We start from the raw sequence: 22,462 nt of genomic DNA on the forward strand, positions 1-22,462 counted from the left end.
TACTTCATGTCCAACTCGAAGAATTTTTGGATCACCAATTATGTTCTCGTCTTCAATATTCAAATTTGTTTTTAACTGGTCACTTTTAATTACAAACATTTTATATAAAATTTATAACACCTCAACACGTGGTAACCACCAACGCTCGTATAGGTTATACACTAGTCGCTACTATAACGATCTAATTATATTTGAAAAATTAGTTTTAAATATATTTTATGCAAAATAATTTTAATCCTCGTTATAGTAAAACGTTATATAAAAATGTTTTATCGAAAAAAGCTTGATAAAATATCAAAATCAACGTGGCTATTGCGAATGTAAAATAGCTGGTTTTTAGTGGCATTCTTTGTGGTAAAGTAGAAGGCTAGAGGAAGTAGGGATATTTCTATACCCTCCCTACTTTCACACTCTCCGCGGTAAAGCAGATTTAAAAATCATAATCATATGAAATTTGTTATTGTTAATGATTTTCATCATCAATTATTAATTTAATATTAAAAAATATTCTTGTTATCAGTGATATAAACAAATATACCAAAATGGAAACCAACAATTTACGTAAAAAATATAAATCTTGGAGATTAGATGAAAATGTACAGGTAAAGATAATTAACCATAAATTATTTATTACTCGAAAATTATAATTAATAATTAATGAATGCAGATTATATAAGTAAAATAAAATCAAGGGTATGCTATGTATGCTTGAATTGTTCATGATCCTGAAATCGATAGACAAAAAAAAATTTTCGGATTTTTTTTTCAGCAAATCAATTACAAAAAAAAAAACAAAAAAAATATGCACATGTAGAAAATTCAAAAAGCTACAGGTGAAATTTTTTTAATACTACTTTTTTGATAATTTATTGTTTTTAAAAAAATTCAAAAATTATGAGATGTCGGTAAACTTCAGTATCATGAATTCTTTGAGTTGAAACGATTGCTGGATGACGAAATTTTTTATCAACAATAAAATATAAATTAATTATTCTATTCTGGTGATATTTTGTGTCATATTTCGATAAAATAAAAATTTTGATTCAACACATATGATCACTCTATTGGTAATAATTTTGTCTAATTAACATTTATAAATATCAATATATCATTATAAATTCGTTTGAGGACCTGCTACGACCATACAAAAAGAAAACAAAATGAGTCATTGAACGAGGAATTTTCAAATAAAAGATGTCATTATGAAAATAATATAAATAATGACAAAGATGAAGATGTGTTAAGTTATCTGAGCTCCGATAATGAAATTGAAGAACTCGACAATATTAGTTACCATTCTGATAGCAATAGCAGTGAAAATAGTGAGATCAGCGAATTAAGTGATTCTATTGACACTATAGACAACGTCATTGAATTTAATGATCAAAATGATGACCAAATTATCGATGACAATAATAAAATACTCGAATATTTATATGAAAATTTTTCACTAACAACCGATGAAAGCGTTTTAATGCTTCTACAATTATACTTAAAACATCGACTAACTAAGTCTAGCTTAGCAGCTATTCTAACGATGCTGCATAAAATGCTTCCAGTTTCTAATCGCTTACCCGTATCCGTGTTCAAATTATTTAAGTACGTTAAAAATTTTGTACCATCGGTTAATGTGATCAAGCATTTTTATTGTCAAGTATGTTCATGTTATCTCGGAGTTGATCACAAAATTGATAAGTGTAATTCATGTGACGCTAAGAAGAATCAAATATTTCACTTTTTTGAAAGAGACATAGGTCAAATTATAAAATTTTTATTCGAAAAATTAAAGCTGGCTGAAAAATTAAAATTGCCTAATGTTAATAAAGAAAATATAATTACTGATATAACTGATGGCCTAGAATATCAAAGAGTGAATTCGAGAGAAAATCGAGGAATATACGATCTAACATTAATTTTGAATACAGATGGTATTTCATTAAGTAAAAGTTCGAAAACCAATTGTTGGCCACTAATGATTACAATCGCTGAGTTACCAGAAAATTTTAGAAGTTCATTCCAATTGGACTTTGGTGTGACGGAAAATGTAAACCAACGATGAATACTTTTTTAAAACCATTTTGTGACAAATTACAAGAGTATTCCAATAATGGTATTAAATGGATTGATCCCAAAACAGGCAATGAAAACCTATATAAAATTGTTGCTCCACTAATAATTGCTGATGCTCCGGCGAGAGCTTTGATACAATATATTCAAAATTTCAACGGGAAGTTTGGATGTAATATTTGTGAAATCTCGATGCAAAAATGTCAAGCAATCAAAGGAAAGAGCAATAAAAGTACATATCCTTTCATTGAAGAAAGTTCTAGATTAAGACAAGGAAGAAGAATGAAAAAACCAGCCCTAAGAGTAGCTGCTTCTGATGATAAATTGCATATAAAAGGTGTTAAAGGACATTCCATTGTATCAAAATCGCCTCTCATCGATCTCGGCACCTGTTTACTTCCGGAGTATATGCATTCGGCGTTACTTGGCGTAGGGCGACAATTTGATGATATATATATTAATAAAAAAGGTTCATGTCATTTAAAAGATTATTGTTCAATAATTAATAACGATTTGATACAAATTCGACCACCACATTTTGTCAGCAGAATGCCCAGGTGCATAACAGATTTCAAGTTATATAAAGCCTCAGAATACTATTATTTTATTCTTTTTAACTCACTTCCAGTCCTGGCGAATCGGTTACCACAGATATATCTAAACCATTGGCTGCTTTTTGTTGAGGATTATATATGATACTTCAGGATCAAATTACAAAACAAGACTTGATAAAAGCTGAAGAACTATCAAAAGTATTTGTCAAGCAAACTAAAATACTGTACAGTGATCGTAAATTGACATATAATGTTCATCAACTTATTCATTTTCCGCTGATAGTAGAGCGATGGGGCCCTTTAAATCATACCTCGGCTTTCTCTTTTGAAAATTTCAATGGCTTTTTGACTCACATAACTCATGAAACGAAGCATTTAGGTCAGGAAATAATGAATCATCTACACTGGTCACAAAAATTAAGGGATAGAAAAAAAATCCGAAATTTTTAGGTGATTTTCAACATGCTGTAACTCGGTAAAAAATGGTGGTATAAGAAAATTAAAAAAAGCAAATTGTAGCCTCAAGTTTCTAGTTTTCAGATCTGGAATTGAAAATTTTGGTAATAGTCTATAATCGCGGCTCCACCTGTTTATATCAAGCAAAAATCCAAATATAGACAAATCGCTTTGAAACCAATTTCAATCTCTAGCATTTGTCGGCGGATTGAAGATATAATTGCGTCTTTAGGTGTTATTTGAGCCTTAATAAGTTATAAGTGTATACCAAAGGTATAAATTATGCTTGATGTAGATGTTAGACATGAATTTTCAGTTCCGTGCAACACTGCATTATTTGACATATTTTTCATTTCATTCTGTGTATTGACTCTTAAGTCAAACACTAAAATTTAAGGTATATGCCTATTTGCCATAATTTCTGTAGTTTCGTCCTAAGTACGTTAACGGACTCGTCAGTAAGGCTATGTTAACGCACTCTTGCCTTAGACTACATCTCTTACCAGTACGAGCCGGCGTAAAACTGTGTTGTGAGTTTCAGCCAGACACTATACTAGCAAAGGAAGGCGGATACCGTCCAAACTACTTGCAACTAAATGTTAGGTGAGCTGTTGTACACCGTTAAAGTATTGAAATAACAGAAATATGCCAATTTTTCACTATACAAGAGTTCAAAAAATCTTTGTAGCTATTAGTTAGACCTTTCTATCACCACCGTCCATCTTACGGTATTAATAAAATTAATTATTTATATTTATTAGAAAATTTATTAAAATTTATTTTGGAAAATTTGCATGATTTTATGTTATCAATTTTGTACACTCTGATTGCAAGGTTCAGATAGATATCTAGTGTTAGAGACAAAAACACATACAGAAAATTTAATCCGCCGTGTAGCTGAACACGTGGAAAAAGTTTAATTATAGATATTGAAGGTGTAAGCACTTGGAACTTTGAAAAATAGGTGGAGCCCCACTTCTAGACCATTACCAAAATTTTTTATCATGTACGGTTCCGGAGTAATCATAAGAAAACCAACGAAAAAAAATTTTCAAAATTTTTGCTGATCTTTCAATACCTCTATGGGCGTCAATAAACTTTTTTGAATAATCCGACCGTATGACTTTTCTAGAAAATTTTATGCCCTTTAATTTGGCGGCCTGAAAAAGTCTCTACGACATTTCGGCGCCGAGTTATCATTGATCAAAGCAAAAAAGTCCATTTCGGCTTTGATAATCAATAACTCCGGATGTATTGGTCATACAGAGAATGGAAGCAGGGTTTTAAAAACTGAAAAATATTTTCTATAAGACAAAATTAGCAAGATTTCCGAATTTCCTTAAATTTGTGAATTTTGACATGTTTTTTACTAAACGATATCGCTTTAAAAAAAATTTTTCTATCAAATGCCACTAATTTTGTCTTATAGAAAATATTTTTCAGTTTTTAAAACCCTGCTTCCATTCTCTGTATGACCAATACATCCGGAGTTATTGATTATCAAAGCCAAAATGGACTTTTTTGCTTTGATCAATGATAACTCGGCGCCAAAATGTCGTAGAGAATTTTTTAGGCCACCAAATTAAAGGGCATAAAATTTTCTAGAAAAGTCATACGGTCGGATTATTCAAAAAAATTTATTGACGCCCATAGAGGTATTGAAAGACCAGCAAAAATTTTGAAAATTTTTTTTTCGTTGGTTTTCTTATGATTACTCCGGAACCGTACATGATAAAAAATTTTGAGCTCCAGATCTGAAAACTAGAAACTTGAGGCTACAATTTGCTTTTTTTAATTTTCTTATACCACCATTTTTTACCGAGTTACAGCATGTTGAAAATCACCTAAAAATTTCGGATTTTTTTCTATCCCTTAATTTTTGTGACCAGTGTAGATGTAATTCAAGGAGTGCAAGTTTTAAAAAATCAAGTTCATAACCAGAGTGAAGTTAATTCATCAAGTAAGTGGATAAATCAACTGCTGGGGCAAGTCGTTGATCATCAATTAGACGATAATGAGTTACATCTATTTGAATCACTCAGTATAGACTCAAAAAGATTACAAATTTATAGCATAGCAGAAATTCAACAAGAACTATTTACTCTGAGATTTATAAAACTATAAAAACAAATAGTTCTACAGTAAAAATAACTTTAATTAACAATACTGAAATTTATGGATCAATCAAATTTCTTGTAGAAATGAATGAAATTGTGTGTTTCGTTTTAGAGAAATTTGTTATTGAAAATAAGAAATTCTTTTCTAACTCAGAACACCAAGTTAAAATAGATCATATAATACCGATAATAGAAAGTAAGAAATTAACTTTTTTTACTATAAATCAAGTAAAGATGATAAGTCACGTATTGCGTATAGGAAACTTTGTATGTGATAATTTGAAATTATTACAAAATAACTTTTAGGTATTTAATAATTTATTTTTAAAGAAATTTTAATTTTTTGTAATTAGTAAGTTAATAAATTGGAGATAATTAATGAAATAAAATAATTTTACAGTGTTAATAATATGTCTAATGACGTTTTAATCATTAAATTCATGTTGCCATTCATGCTCTTGCATAATTATAATTTCGTATGAGTATAAATCCGTATAAATATACCCAACCATACAAACTCATAAGCACTTTTGCAAGTACATGCATGATCGATACAGTGACGTACAAAATGGTTGAGCATGACCAGTCTTGACCAAGCATGAATTGTGTACGACCATACAAAGTCATAAGTAATCATGCAAGCTCATATATGGTCATATAAAGGACGCAAAAAATAATTATGAATGATCAAGCTTGATCACGTCTGATCATGCATGTTCATACAAAGCTATACACGGTCAGGTAGGCTCGAGCATAATCATTCTGGCCACTCAAAAATAGACATGGATGGTCCTGCATGATCAAAAATGATCATGGATGCCCATTTAAAGCCATGCGCAGTCGTGCATGATGGTCTTGACTGTGTTAAGTGTTATCATGCATGACCAGGCTTGACCAAGCATGAATTGTGTATAATTAATCTTGATCAAACAAAAATCATAAATGATCATGCAAGAACAAGTTTTATTATGCAGGCCCGTGCTCGATCTTTTAATTTCTATTGTACATAGCCGTCTACTGTCAAGTATGACTGTGAATGAATCATGCATATTCATGCATGATTGTATATGACCATCCATGATTGAAATATATGATTGAGTACTACTCCTAGTAGGAAGATATTTTACTGCGGGTTTTGAAAAAAAAAACAGTCGATTTTTTTGAACCGGTCTAACATATATATATATATATATATTTAGTGGTTGAGGTGATAATATAAATTATTCAAACCAACTAATTAATTTAAACAAATGTTTTATTTAAATAAACGGAAATAACACAGTGACTGTAAGTATATACAGTAAAGTAAGAAGCCTGGATGCGTGTGTACGATCCCACGGTCTATTACTAATTGTCCCCACCAATGTGGTTGTTATGTCCTGGAAGGTTACTAAGATCGGAGCTGACGCCACCTCCTGGACAGTGGAAAGTTCGTTGTCACGCGGGACCAATTTTGAATTTGAAAACAGTGATAAATTTATTGTTGACTATGATGATGATGATGATTATGATTATTATTTAATGAAATAATGAAATTATGGATAAGGATAGATGTAATTGATAAAATAACTTTTATCTGAAGACTAAGTTTTATTATAAAGTGTAGATCAGATTTGATCAATAATAACAGTTGTGCTCGTCAATAGTATGGCACGCCGTTTTACTATTTAATGCCATAAAATTTTTCATCTAAATAAAAAATAATTCTATTTTTAAAATTTGAAGAAATATTTTAAATTACATTTTTTATTATGTGGGGACATAATAAAATTTATGTATTATTATGTCCCGACATAAAATTAAATCAAAATGCATAGTAGGAGATACAAAATATTATAAGTTATCATTATGTTCAGAGATAAATTTAATTATTTATTATTATGTCGGGACATAATAATATATAAATTTTATTATGTTCCCACATAAAAAAAAAACATTGTCTTATAATTATGTGTAGACTAAATATCTATTCGGTTCACCAAACTTTTCGACAATAGAAATATTTAAAATTATGCTAGTACATAATAATAACTCGAACATTAAAATTTCTTTCCCAACATAAACGAAATGGTTTAATTTTATTATGCGTTGATATAAAAAAAAATTAAGGAAAAAAACTTTATGTCACAGTTCATAATTTTAAGTGAGAATAATATTATGTACAGTCATAATTTAAATTTAAAAATTTTTATTATGTACTAACATAATTTTTATTGTCACGGACGAATTTTTATTATCTTCCAACATAATTTTAATTCCAACTAAAAATTTTCCAATGGCATAAAAATAACTAAGCCAATAAAAATTATTGTGCTACATAATAATAATTAGATATATAAATATTATGATAGCATATAAATATAATTATTACATTTTTATTATGTACATAATTTTAAATCTAGCATTTTTATTATGTACATAATTTTAATTCTAGAATTTTTATTATGTACATAATTTTAATTCCAGAGTTTTCATTATGTACATAATTTTAATTCTAGAATTTTCATTATGTACATAATTTTAATTCTACCATTTTCATTATGTACATAATGAAAATTCTACCATTTTTATTATGTACATAGTTTTAATTCTACCTTTTATATCATGATCATAATATTAATATTCTTAGTTTTCATGATGCATACCTGTAAAAAAACTGATATACATGTCTATGTATAGCGCATATATAGGCATGTAGAAAGTATCTATGGAGCATATATGTTCTGTACATGGTAACTCACAGCATATAGACATGCATGGTCCATGTATGCTTCTTTTATGGCAATGTATACCCATACAGGAAGCCCCAGAGTTGAACGACGGGGCCATGTCTGGGACATTATTGGGAAGCCCATCTTGGCAAACCTATACTGTCCCATGCCCGGGCCATAACTGGGTAATTAGTCTTGGCCATTCCAATGATTACCCAGGCGTGGGCCAAGACTGAATAACCTAGCTTTGGCCAAGCCTAGGAGTCACCCTAACTTGGGCCAAGTTTGCGTAACCTAACCTCGACCGTTGGATGGTAACCCTAACATGGGTCAAGACTGGATAACCTAGCCTTGGCCGTTGAATGGTAACCCTAACATAGACCAAGACTGAATGACCTAGCCTTGGCCGTTGATTGGTAAACCTAACACGGGCTTAGACTGAACAACCCATTTTTTATGAAAAGTCATTGTATAATATTTTCTTACATCCAGGTAATTTGTGTTGATTAGATTTGCCAGGAGAAAAAAAATTTATATAATTATATAAAAAATCAAATTATATGTAAATTATTATGCATATCGGCCGAGAAAAAAAAACTCACGTTCGTTCAGTATTCGAATCACGGACCTTGTGAGGGCCAGCCCACTGCACCCCATGCAGGAGCTGCCAGAGTTGAATGAAGGGGCCCTCCTTGGCTCAGCACTGGGGAACCTAGCTTTTGGCACGTCTATATTGGCCCATTCTTGGGTCCAATCATTACCCGAGCTTAGGTCAAGACTAGGTTCCCCTGCCTTGATCATTCAATGACAAGCCAGATTTGAGCCAAGGTAGGATTATCCAAGTTCGGCTATATCTATAGTTTCCCCATCCTTGGGCCAGAATTGGTTAACCCACGTTTTTTATTAATTATTCAACTAACTCATTATTATGGTTTTTTAAATTAATAATTATTTATTTTTGAATTGAAATAAGTTTTATTCAATAAATATTATAATATTGCGATTAAAATTATTTACAACTAATAATTGAAATATTTTTTAATTCATTGTTATTTGCAATCAACAACCGTAATTTTATAGGTTTAGTTATAAAACTTAATTCAAGTAAGAAATAACTCATGAATTTTTATAAAAAATGTGATTTTTAATATTGGTGGTAGAGCAAGACAATTCAACTGGGTTCTTGATAAATAATCAACTAAATTTAATAAATTTTATTTTTAAAAATTATGTAATTATAATTAAAATAATACGAAATTGTTATTTTTTTCTTAATCGAAAATATTTATTTAATAGCTCTTTATATTTCATAAAACCAAGTGGTTGTAGTAAAATGAATAAGTACAACATATAAAAGTTTCAGTTCAACATTAGTAGGTTCGTCCAGTAGCTACCGTTCAATCCTAGCGATCAGAAGGACGGCAGTTCGCGCCCAGAGCCCAGCAGAATTTTCACCGAGTTTTTTCACGTCATTTACCTCACTTAAATAGTTTAAACGTTAATGATCACAAACTCCATTAGGATAATAATAATAAAATTTTTTTTAAATTAAATTTATTTGTTTTGTCGATGCATGGGCCAAGTCTGGCAAGCAAGCATGGGCTAGGTCTGGCAAACAAGCATGGCTCCGATCTGGCCACCACGCATGAGCCAGCCTTGGCAATGATGCCTGGGCTAATGGTAACAACCAAGCCTGGCACCTTGTTATCATCCCAGACTTTTACCAAAGCTGGGCCAAAGCGGGTTTACAAACATGGGCCAGAGATCGACAGCATTGCGCCAAGCGTGGCCCATATCTGGTCCCATTGTATTTTCCTGTATGGGTAGACTTGTTAAAAAATTTTTCGTTGTCGATGGACTATTTATGCCGATATGTGGCTATATGTCGAACATATCCCTGGTTGAAAGGAACCATTGGCCAAAGCTTGGATCAAGCCTTGGTCCGTCGTCAGCCAATGCTCCTCGGCTTAGCGCAAGGCTTGGGTCAAGCCTTGGCTGATCATTGGGCGAGCCATGGTTCAAGCCTTGGGTGGTAGCCATGTTCCAAGCTTTGGTAAACTAAAATATCAAGCCTCGGCCGAGTCTTGGGAAACGAAAAATTATGCCTTGGCCAAGGCTTGGGAAACAAAAAATCGAGCCTCGGCTAAACCTCGGGGAGCAAAAATCTAAGGCTCACCCAATGCTCGATAAAAAATATCATTATTTAAATTATTAAGTATAATTAAAAAAAAGTTTGATCAGACTTTCATCGACATTACATTGGAGTGTAATTAACTAATCACTGAATCACCGGGAAATAACGAATAAAATTATTTGGGGACTACCGGGGTTCAAACTGAGATCCTTCTGGTTACTAGGCCAGGATGCTATCCACTGTGCTAAATCTGATGTTCAGATAATCCTGATTTTTTTGCTTATTAATTATTCAAATACAAATTAATTTAGAAATATTAGATCGTAAAGATGAGGTGAAATGTAGTTTTATTTATTGAAGTTAAAATTGTCTGATGAGTAATGACATATATTTATTAATTTGTAATTTTACACTGTAAAAAATCCGGAGTAAATTCGGAGTGAAATTAAATCCGAATTCACTCCGCATTCACTCCGCCACTCGGAGTTCCGGAGTTTCGAAAAAAATCACTCTGCATGCGGAGTGAATTGGGAGTTTTTTTTTAGCAGAGTACTCTCGGAGTGACGCGGATTTTATTTCACTCCCAATTCACTCCGGTCCGGAGTTTTAATACTTAAATAAATTTATATTAAACTGCTAAACAATGTGTGAGTGTGTGTGTGTGTGTGTGTGTGTGTGTGTGTGTGTGTGTGTGTGTGTGTGTGTGTGTGTGTGTGTGTGTGTGTGCAAATGTGAGCGAGTGTGTACAATTATGTGCGTGTGAGTGTTCGAATGTGTGCGTGTGTGCAAATGTGTGCGTGCGTGTGTATGCGAGTGCGCGTGTGTGCATATCAGCTGATCAATAATGTAATACGCGAATTTTTACTTCGATATTATTGAGGGGAGTTATATTTTATTAATAACATTTTTAAAACTCCCCTCTGGAGTGAATTTCACTCCGAGGGGAGTGAATAATTCAAAATTCATTCACTCCGCATTCACTCCGCGAATTTTTTACAGTGTACGATTTGATATAAATGAACGAATTAAGAGTAAGATCAAGTAGCTCTACTATATTGTTTATTGAACTATAGTATTTATGTCAACTAAAGTTTTGTACATAGCAATAACAAATTAAATGAAAATTATTGTATGTCAAATAATTTTCCTTTTTAGAAAATTTCAACTCTTGATATTAATCGTATACTCGGTGGACTGTTTTGCCCTGGTCTTCTCTATATACATATAAATAGATACATGTAAAGTTGCTAATTTTAATATTAAATAAAAATTTAACCTAGGCTGAGGCATTGGCCAATGGTCAGCGGCTAAGGCTCGATTTAACAAAAATCAAACCATAGGGCCTAGGCTTGAACGTTTTTGAGATCCTGGAACTCGAAAACAGCGGAAGGAAAGGAATGATTTGATGAATTGATCCTAAAATCTAATCAGGTGTAGAATTCAATGATACACGTCGATTTCTGCTAGAAACATCTCAAGCTAATATTAAGTTATCGCTTTTGGTTCAACAGTTCTATAAGGATAAAGTAAAAAATGATATTTTTAAGTAACTCAAAAAAAATTTCAAACACCCACATCTTCTAAACTATCCGATCGATTTTGCTCATCTTCGAACTTGATCAAGGTAATTTCTTAATTCCCTTCTTGAGCAGTCCTAATAGGGAAATCCCCGAGAGATCCTACTAGGGTACCCCTGTTAAATAAATCTGTCTATTGGTTGACCCTGCGGGCCAGCCCAAAAAGATCCCGCTGTTTTCAAGCTCCTTGAGCTCGAAAACTTTGTCGTGAATACATTTTCGAGCTCTTCGAGCTCGAAAATACTTTTGTATGCCGTTCTTTTCGAAAAAAATAGTTTCTTACCATTTTATCTCCAACGATATCAATTGGGTCAATTGATTCAAAAATACCTTCATACAGCGGGCAGAAATATGCGTCTTTCTTCCCAAGAGAAGAAAAAATCTGATCAGCTTCAGAATGAATTAAAACGCGTCGATTGCTACCTCAACCATCAAAATTTGGTCATTTATCTCAGAAGTATCGTGGACAAAGGAAATGATGAAGAACGATTTTTTGCAAATATCTTTGAAATAACGGAACTATAAGATTTCAAAATCTGATCAGCTTTAGACTTTACCAAAACGGGTCGATTGCCATTTCAAATATAAAAATCAGATCATTTGTCAAAGAAATATCGTGGGAGAAAAAATGCTAAAAAACAGTTTTTTCCAAATATATTTGAAACGACTGAACCAACCGATTTTAAATTTCAATCAGCTCTAGAATTCAACAAAACCCGCCAATTGCAACATTAAACACTAGAATTGGTTGATTAGTTCAAAAGACATCAACGTCAAAACGTTAAAAAAATAACATTTTATGTTATTTTTTCCGGATAAGTCATAATATAATGTACTGACATATGTCCAAAATCATACCAACTCTTCGTCGTTAAGGTCTCTTTCGATCCCTATATAATATTGTCTGACTCGTTCTCTAGTTTGAATCATATTATAAACAAAAAAATTTTAAAAACACAGTTTTTAATGTTTTTCGCGGATATTTTATATATTGATGCTCTGATCTGCGTCAAAACTCATTTAAATGTTTATTTTTATTACTGACATTGATTCTACTTCAATTGATTTATTTTATTAAACATAATCATGTAAGAAGGACACTTCAATATATTTCACTTGCTAGTAGATAGAACCAAATGTTTATTTAACAATTAAACATTATTAACCCGACAACTAATCGTATAATATGGACAGTTAATAATAAGTAATATAATAAGGAAAAGGGAGAGAGTAGCTAGATGACGTCACGTTGGGTCCTCTCGGAGGGCCCCGTCGGAATGCCTCTCCTTCGTCAGCCTCCATGTCCATCTCGCCCTTCTCTAGTGGGGGTGAGCCTTGTCACAGGCTGGGGGTAGCTCCTGACGTCAGAGGCTACAGGCCTCACGATGACTATCGAGCAAAAGGCTCGGTATTCAGGAACGAGTAGCTTACAGTCAGCCGTCCTGATGATGGTCGCGTCCTCGCGGCAAATAGTCAGTTGAAGCTCCAAGTGTTTTCATCACTGCGCCTCAACTCCGTTTTCACCTTTAATCTAGAAAATTAATTCGTACCTTATGAGTGTCATTTCAGTGTAATTTATCATGCAATATCATGCTGCTACTTCTTCCGTAAAAACCGGATAAAACATTATCTGCATTCATAACATATAAATAAAACTCTATATTAATAGAAATTATTAATAATTTGTGCTCCTAGTAAAACATAACATGCGGATAGACAGCTGTGGGTGCAGCCCAACTGCCTTAATTTAATGCAACATGCTTAAGTCATAAGTGGCTACTTGACGTTTTCCGAGTAGCACTATGCGTTCGTCTTGCTGACCTTGGCAACGTTATCATGTTGCCAGATCATTAAAACTACAGTCACCCGAGCCACCACCAACCGGTACAGGTCGTATCTCACGACGTTTCGCAACTCGAGATGACTGTCCACCCTCAGAACCACCACCAACCGGTGTGATCGTATTCACGATCCTTCGCAGTTCTGCCAGCCTCCAGAACCACCACCAACCGGTGTGGTCGGATCCATGACCCTTCGCAGTTCTGTCAGCCTCGGGCCTTGCAACTCGAACCACCACCAACCGGTGCAGGTCGTACTTTACGACTTTCCGCAGTTCGAGTGCCTTGTTACTCTCGTCAGAACCACCACCAACCGGTGCAGGTCACACTAAGTGTGACTTTTTGCAGTTCCTCTGATAGTTCAGCCTCTAGAGACGCAATCCTAGAGACCCCTTTCCGTTTCCAGAACCACCACCAACCGGTGTGATTGTATGGACGATCCTTCGCAGTTCTGTCAACGTCTTATTCTGCATCTAGAATCACCACCAACCGGTGCAGGTCGTACTCCACGACTTTTCGCAATTCTAGTGCAACCTTGCCTCTCTAGAACCACCACCAACCGGTGCAGGTCGTATTTTACGACTTTTCGCAATTCTAGGTAGGCCTAAAGTCTTCGAGAATCACCGCCAACCGGTGCAAATCGTCCTCACGATGTTTCGCAATTCTCGAAGTCATTCTGATATCAGAGCAAGTATGGTCCGATATTTCTACGCCAAGGTACCCGCCTTAGTGTAGTTGATCCTTATCTGGGGTACAATCTCCCTTGAGATTAACGATTTTTTGGATTACTGACCACTCGGTGCTTCTATGTAATCCCACGAATCCATTCGTCACATGCCTCCGAATACTGCCGTTCACTGCGCCAAAACCATCTGCAGTCTTTTATTTTGTTTAATACAGTAGTTTCACGCAAGTTAGTTTTGTTTTGCAATATTCCATGCAATTTCACACCAGATAGAATTATTGTTGTGACAATCCTATCTGCGTATCCTTGAAGTCGAGCTGTCAACTTCCACGATGTGAATGAATATTCTACCTGAAACAACTTAAAGCTCTCAATGACTTAAGTATCTCACCATCAGACTTTCTTTCTGGGTTGCTGATCACTGTGCTATCAGCACTTGGTGATCACCCATGATACCGCAAATCCGTGCGTAGGCGAACCTCCTAGAACTACTGTCAATTGAAGTAAGATCCTTTTACAATCCCTGAGGCTGGTCAGAGAAGTAGTTCTAAGCAAAGTAATAATCTTTAGCTGTATCTTACGCCATTGTACTCCAAGTAAGATTGTAACTGCGACAATCCTTCCAAATTATTTTCGAACTTAACTGAGACTGACAGTTTGAATCAATGTTCCACCTGAAACAATAATATCCTCGACGACGTATGAATCTCATCGTCGAGAATGCTCATGACTTGATACGAGCCAGCGTACTTGGGAATGTTTTGTTAATCGTAACCATGGTTATCGCTAAACATTTATTTTATTTAGATTTAACGTTATAGTTAGTACAGTAACTATCAATTCCTAGTTTTCTGTAGGAATAAGAGTCAACGATTAAATCTTTTACTTTGGTGCCTGCTGCATGTCCGTAAGACAATTGCAACTTCACCTTCAATAATAGTTGAATACTGCCGAATTAATTTCAACTCTTTAAATTCACGATACTCTCAATTCACTCAGGAAAGTAGTAAGTCAAACATAACTTGTTTCAATAAGCAATTGTTAAGGTACTTAATGCATTCAACGCTGAACTAAGTTAACTATTCAGTAAAATGATACACATTATGTGACTGGTATATAACTATACCCATAAGTATTGTACGCAACCTTCCAGAGACTAACCCAGTGAGCCCCTACTAACTGATTCCAACAGCAGTACAATCTCAATAAAATCTAGTCTACAGTAACTATTTATTCCAGAAGAATAACAACTATTGTTTTGCAACTATTATGAAATCCTTAATTAATAATATTCAATACATGGAGTTTCATCACATATTCTATCATGTGCTATCAACCATTCCATTTGTATCGATTTATCAATCTATTGCTATAAAACAGATTGTACAGTACAACTTGTGTTACATTCTGGTTTATCTATTAATCAGACAGAATATTTTTAATTTTACCAGGTTGACGTCGTTAGGGTGTCGATAGATCCCAGGTGTGTCAGCTGTTGACCTTCTTTTATTTTATGCAAAAAAAGTTTATTGACTTATCATGGTGGGGATTATGGGCCCCATGAGTCGGCCCAAAAAATCCCTTGATACGTCCTCTGGGTGCGAACGAGACGAGCTTTGAAGACTCGGTTCCTTCGTAGAGGAAAGTAATCCCAATTGGTCGATCAACCACCAGAGCTCGAAGGCTCAACAACACATGAACTCGAAAGCCTAACAACACACGAGCTTGGAAGCTCAACAACAGACGAGCTCGAAAGCTCAACAACACATGAGCTCGAAAGCTCACCAACACCTGAGCTCGAAAGCTCAACAAAAACTTCCTCCGACTTAATTCTCGGGCGACCTTCGGTGAGGTCCGCTATCACCTCGAATCTCGCGAGCGAGCTGTACCGCACATCCTGACCTCCTGCGTCATCGGCCTCGAAGCATGAATTTCGGATTCGGAAAGGAATCGTTCAGGCTGCCGGTATCGGCGCCCGGAACAGGTGAGAGTATTGGGCTGCCGGTAGCGGCGCCCAATACGAGGTATGTGATTTTTGGGCTGCCCGTAGCGGTGCCCAAAGCTTAAATAAGGAGTGCGTATTTGAGTAAAATACGGATATATATATTTTGCTCCAAGTCCGAGTGACAGGATCAAGCCAGCAGGTTTGTGTAGAGTTCTTGGCTCTACTAGATCTTGTGATCGACTGCCTTGTAAACGACTGACTTGTAATCCACTGACTTGATTCTGTCGCTCCTTGGTATTATACATTATCAAAATGTTAACGTTGCATCTCAGGTTCCCTATGAGAGAATCGTCGTGGCCCGGGTCTCATGCATCGTCATCTGTTTAAAATATCCGCGAGCCACGGCGACTCTCTTATCGCAAGAGATTTCCGTTACATTCTTGGCAGTGAATAAAAATAATATCGCTAACAAAGTAACGATTTATTAATTTCTTAATTATGATTATAAGAAGTATCGAACCGTTTATTCGCCCACTGCAGCGAATAAATAATTCAAGACTTCAAAAAAAAATGTCTAAAAATTTTGATTTAAATTTAATTAAAGCCAGAACGTAACACTTGTAATAATAATTTCTAAAGCAGTATCTTCAAGTTAATGACAATTTGAATTTTTGACTTATGCATTTATTACTGATACTATATGTGAATGTCTTTCTTTAGAAATATACTCAATTTACGGCTAATTTCAATTTACAAGTATCTAGAAGAATTGTAGCGCTTCATAATTAGCCAGTTATCTTCCTCTCGAATTTTCCGGTCAATGCGATAAACTAATTTGATTGATACAATTCACCCAGTCATTTAATCGACTGGTTATTAACTCGGTTAGTTTTCGGAAACTATCTATTCTTCTGACTTATGAGTATAACAATGTATTTAAATTATAATTGTAATAACTAATGATTGGTATGATTGTACCGATCCATGATTAAGGTTGAATTAAATATTTTGTGTAGAAAGTATTGTTTAATTATTAGTTGAAGTTTTGTTAAATATTTGAGCCGGTTCAAGAATAATTTATTTATCACGAGGATTTTTGTATTATCAGTATTAAGAACATAGTAATTTGATAATGGTCGTACGTATAAACACTCAGATTAGTCAATAACTTAAAATTAATACTCAATTTATTTTTCTTTTTATTAATACGGTCAAGTATTGAAAATATTGGCATATTGACATGAATAATATAAAATCTTTGGAAAGGACAAATGCTTTTCCGACTAGAACTTGTAGTTTTAGGTTTTTCATAATCCTCCGTTTTTTAACATCTGGTCTCTAGTCAACTTTCTCTCGTACCGTAATAAGGCAATAAAAATAAGGGTCCTTGTAAGATCCGGACAACGAACAATTGTATTCGAGAATCCTTAATTTAGTAATAATCTTTGTACTATGGCCTTGAAGCCATCTGTTATGTGTACCTAAGTTTTTATATTTTACTACAACCCGCGTTATGTGAATTCTCTATGAACATAAGTTTTACTCGTTACTTTAATAGTGACATTTATTTTCAAGGCAGAATTTAAAGACAAGCTTTTACCAGAATCTTAAAATGACTAGCGTCAATAAGAATTCAAATGCTAAACATGTGCACTTTAACATTTTTGGGTTGTTATATTACTACTAAACCCGATCTCAATCTTCACCTTCTGTATATTGTTCTCAACATATTTTGCTTTTCTCAAGCCTACTATTTTCAGAAATTCTTCAATAACCAATGTTTGTAACTTAGGTTTATTAATGTTAAATTCATATTGATAACGCATACATAAATTCTGACTGAATGTATTTGATTATATTACTGAATTCGTATTTTCAAAAGTAATTGATCATATCATTTTTAAATATAGAAGAGTCAACACGTTAAAAGCATACTGACAATTTATATTTAATAAACTTATGTTTGTGATTTCTACCGATATAATTATGTTAATGCGGCAACACCGATTATGGTTACAGTATACGTCTCGGTTTAAGACCTGGTCGTTTAGATACCTGGGCATGTCTTATGAAAGTCGGTTATGTATTTTTCTATTCGTTTAATATTTTCCTCGGTTTCAACGTTGTACTTTATTTCTTTTAATGAATATTAAGTATATAACTATTTTCCAGATTTTGTTATACGCGTTACTTAGATATCTAGTAAGTATTACATTACTGCGTTTTTTGTAATCTGTCCCAGTACACTAACTCAACATGCAAGTCATTAAAAAGATATATTTTTCTACATTACCAAACTCGTGAAGTCAACAAACCCAATGACACTCTGTGTCCCTTTGCAACCTCAGCAATAATAGTTTTACCAGCTTTTGAAACTGAACTTCTGTTCAATGATACACTACATTAATGTAGACATTGTACCGTCTGTATACAGTATACTTTAGCGATGAGTTCAACAATTTCCATCAATCCCTGCTGCTGCTTTCGTGATGATGTAAAGATTCGGATGATGTCCTCATCAATAATGATCATAGCTATTTCCGTTATAGCTTCTGTACTTGCAGGAGTTGTATATATTGTAAGGATGTATTCAGATGTAATTTGAACATATTTTGTTGACCAATCGCAGCTTCCCATCGTAGTATACAGGATCCATCATGCCACGGGATGAAACTCACCATAACTAACTGGACTTTCCCTGGATGTGATTCAATAATGTTTTCTGTAAAATAACTACTTTAATATTAACTTATTATAAACACACTGCACTTTATACTGGCACACGGATTTCCAATCCCACTTCTGATATGTAAGAAGGACACTTCAATATATTTCACTTGCTAGTAGATAGAACCAAATGTTTATTTAACAATTAAACATTATTAACCCGACAACTAATCGTATAATATGGACAGTTAATACTAAGTAATATAATAAGGAAAAGGGAGAGAGTAGCTAGATGACGTCACGTTGGGTCCTCTCTGAGGGCCCCGTCGGAATGCCTCTCCTTCGTCAGCCTCCATGTCCATCTCGCCCTTCTCTAGTGGGGGTGAGCCTTGTCACAGGCTGGGGGTAGCTCCTGACGTCAGAGGCTACAGGCCTCACGATGACTATCGAGCAAAAGGCTCGGTATTCAGAAACGAGTAGCTTACAACCAGGACTAAAAATTTAAAAACGGCATGTTCATTAATGATTTTCAATTCTTAAATTTTCAAACTTTAACATAAAACGTGACTTCTTAAGGCTTAAAAGGCTCATAAAAAAACAATTGCATGTAAATGCATTTTCGAAATCGAAGAGCTCGAAAAGAGCAGGAAGTTTTGGGGCTGGCCCACAGGGCCAACTGACGCTCAGATTTTTGTATTTATGGATATCATTTTGCACGACTCATGGTGCGAAGCATCAGAGTGTGCTTTACGATCGAAAAATTTTTTTCGCCTCACTTCGGCAACTATTTCAATTATTATACCTTTGTTAATTCACGGAATTAAGATATGTCGCATACTATTTTGAAGATAATTTATTGGAGATTAATTCCATATTTTTCAAAAATTTATTTAGTTCAATAAAAACGGAAAAAACATCGAAATAGTTTCAAAAAATTTTCTGTCCGTCAAGTCTGAAACCCGGATACATTGTAACTTGCGAAAAAATCCAGTAATTGAATCAAATTTTTTTTTTAACTTCCCGCTAAGAAAATTGAGATTTTCCAAAATTCCGGAAGTTATTTATGACAGAGTGATTAGCTTGCCAAGTCTGGTCGCACCTAAGTATTATAGTCGAATATTAGGGCGCCACTAGAAGATGGACTCGGCCTTCCAGAACCGGATGTTAGTGTAATTATTTTATATGCTTAGGGTCGTTCGTGAATTTTATATTTTGTGAGAGAGGAAAGGAATGATAAACAGGCTGAAATAAATTTTTATAAAACTTTAATTCCAATTTTAATCACTATAAGCACCTTGCTTATTATTTATTTCCTTTTCTTACAATTATAACCTTATGACAAACTAAATTCTTATGACAAACTAATTTTCTCGTCCCCTGGACGGTTTCCTTATGACAAACTAATATTTCCTCGTCCCCTGGACGGTTTACTTATGACAAACTAATTTTTACCTCGTCCCCTGGACGGAATCTTATGACAAACTAATTTTTACCTCGTCCCCTGGACGGAATCTTATGACAAACTAAATTGCGTCCCCTGGACGTTTCCACACACACACTCCCACGCTAAAATACCGTCCCCTGGACGTTAAACCTTAATTAACCTTAATAAATTCGTCCCCTGGATGTATAACCGATTTAATTTTAACATGTCCACCGGACCTAAATCACAAATACAGTTTTCCTTTACACTAAATTGACTCTACAACTAATTGACTCTACTCATTAACTTCCACTTTCATTTTACAACTCCCAATTGCAATTAATTAATTAATTTTTTGTCCATATAATTTATTAATTAATTAATTTTAACGCTTATAATTTTTCACTTTTAATTTTGTCATTTAACCATTCACTTTCTTTTCAATTTATCCATTAATTAATTTATTGTAATTTTCCACACATAGAATTCTACTATTTTATTTGCCACAATTAATATTTATCAATAACTTTTAATTTATAATTTCCTCACTTATAATTTTCAAAATTAAATTTAATTCACTCACAAAATAATCCGTTTTTCAATTTGACTCAATATTTAATTAACCCAAAATTCTAGCGTCCTTTTTAACTTTTAATTATTTAATTATTTAATTAATTCTTACTAAAATTAATTTATCACTAAGTAACGACTAGAATTTATTTAGTAATTGACTAGAAATTCGGCCATAGAGTTGGCGCCACTCAGGTCCAGAATTTTACCGACGGATTCGAGTAAATTGAAATTTATTATAAATTAATTCAGCCACTGGAATAAATTCCGGCCTCAATTAATTTATTGACTTTATTTTATAATTTAATTAATTAATATTGCACGCGGAAAATTATTTTATTTTGGCCAAAGGACCTGAAATAAATAATTTTGAGTTACAGACACTATTTAACAAACGAAACGGCACGACAACTTTTGAGAAACACGAGACGCGTAATTGTAATGGCCAACGGCCTTCCAATTCAAATGATTATAATTTAACCGACGGAAAGATATTAGTAATTTAATTATAATTAAATTTTGGCCATTGGAATAAAATTCCGGCCAAATTAAAATTATAATTTTACCTCCAGAACTTTATTACAGCAACTGATGATGTTGTTCCGCTGCTACCTGGATGTCGGTGTGATTTTTCCTTGGTGAACGGAAATTAGCCGGTCTCGTGTCGTCTCTGACCTCTCTCTTACTCTCTTTATTTATGATAATTATTAATACTGATTAACCTGTCAATGAACAGTACGTATAAGTAATTGATTTCAAGATTAAAGAAAGTTGGAATTCATTGGCCAAAGGTCCAGATAATAATTTTATTTTTAATTAACTATCGCTTCGTTCCACGTGAGCAAACTTAAGCGTATATAATTACCTTAATTTTATTTAGTGTCCTGCCGTTGTCGTTGTCTGAACAAAAACTAGAACTCAACTGATGATTCCATGTTCCGCAGTCCTTTTTATATTATCATTTCCTCTATTCTGGTTCACTCCCGAAAACTTAGACTAGGGGAGTGGCGAATGTTCGGGCCTTAGCGAACATGCGACACCCGGTGACAAGTCGCAACCTTAACTCGCAACTTACGAGGTCATTGGCCGGTTAATGGCGGGAATAACATATAAAATCAAATTTATAGTTTTTACCAGAGTGCATAATGTACCCTGTTACATATTGGTTTCGGTCCGATTTACGAAAATCGAATTTTCATCAGATGTCGACGTTTTGAGGTCCTAGGAAGCTATTCTGACTAATTTCAAGATGATGTGCGAGTGTATGTATGTATGCATGTACGTACGTACGTATGTAAATACCTGTATCTTTTGAACGGATGAACCGATTTTGAACTTTAAGTGAGTAATTGAGCTTGATCGGTAGGGCTGGTTCAGAGATATTCCAAAAATAAAGTTTTTCCAAAAATGTTTTTTTTGGATAACTTTTAATGTGCTCGATGGATTAATTCCATAATGGACTGGGCTTTAAAGCTTTATAAGCCGAGTCGAATGCCACCCCAACCATCAAAATCGGTTCATTCGTTCAGGAAAAACCGTTGTCGAAAGAATTAAAAAAAAAAAATTTTTTATTTTTTCTAAAATATCTCAAAAATGACTGGATAAATCGAATTCAAAATTTGATCAGCTTTAGAAATTGATAAAACGCGTCGATTGCCACCTCAACCGTCTCGATCGGTTTATTAGTTTGAGAGATATCGTTGGAGAAAATTGGTGAA

At 34.0% G+C, this 22,462-nt stretch overlaps 1 protein-coding gene across 2 annotated transcripts in view; it reads left to right on the forward strand.

The window, feature by feature from the left end:
* The window catches only part of LOC130677059 (putative mediator of RNA polymerase II transcription subunit 26), a 57,338-nt gene that overhangs the window by 23,578 nt on the left and 11,298 nt on the right, over nucleotides 1-22,462 (forward strand). The window lies entirely within an intron of this gene.

Source organism: Microplitis mediator, chromosome 11 (genome assembly GCF_029852145.1).
Source record: "Microplitis mediator isolate UGA2020A chromosome 11, iyMicMedi2.1, whole genome shotgun sequence".
NCBI classification, from domain to species: domain Eukaryota; kingdom Metazoa; phylum Arthropoda; class Insecta; order Hymenoptera; family Braconidae; genus Microplitis; species Microplitis mediator.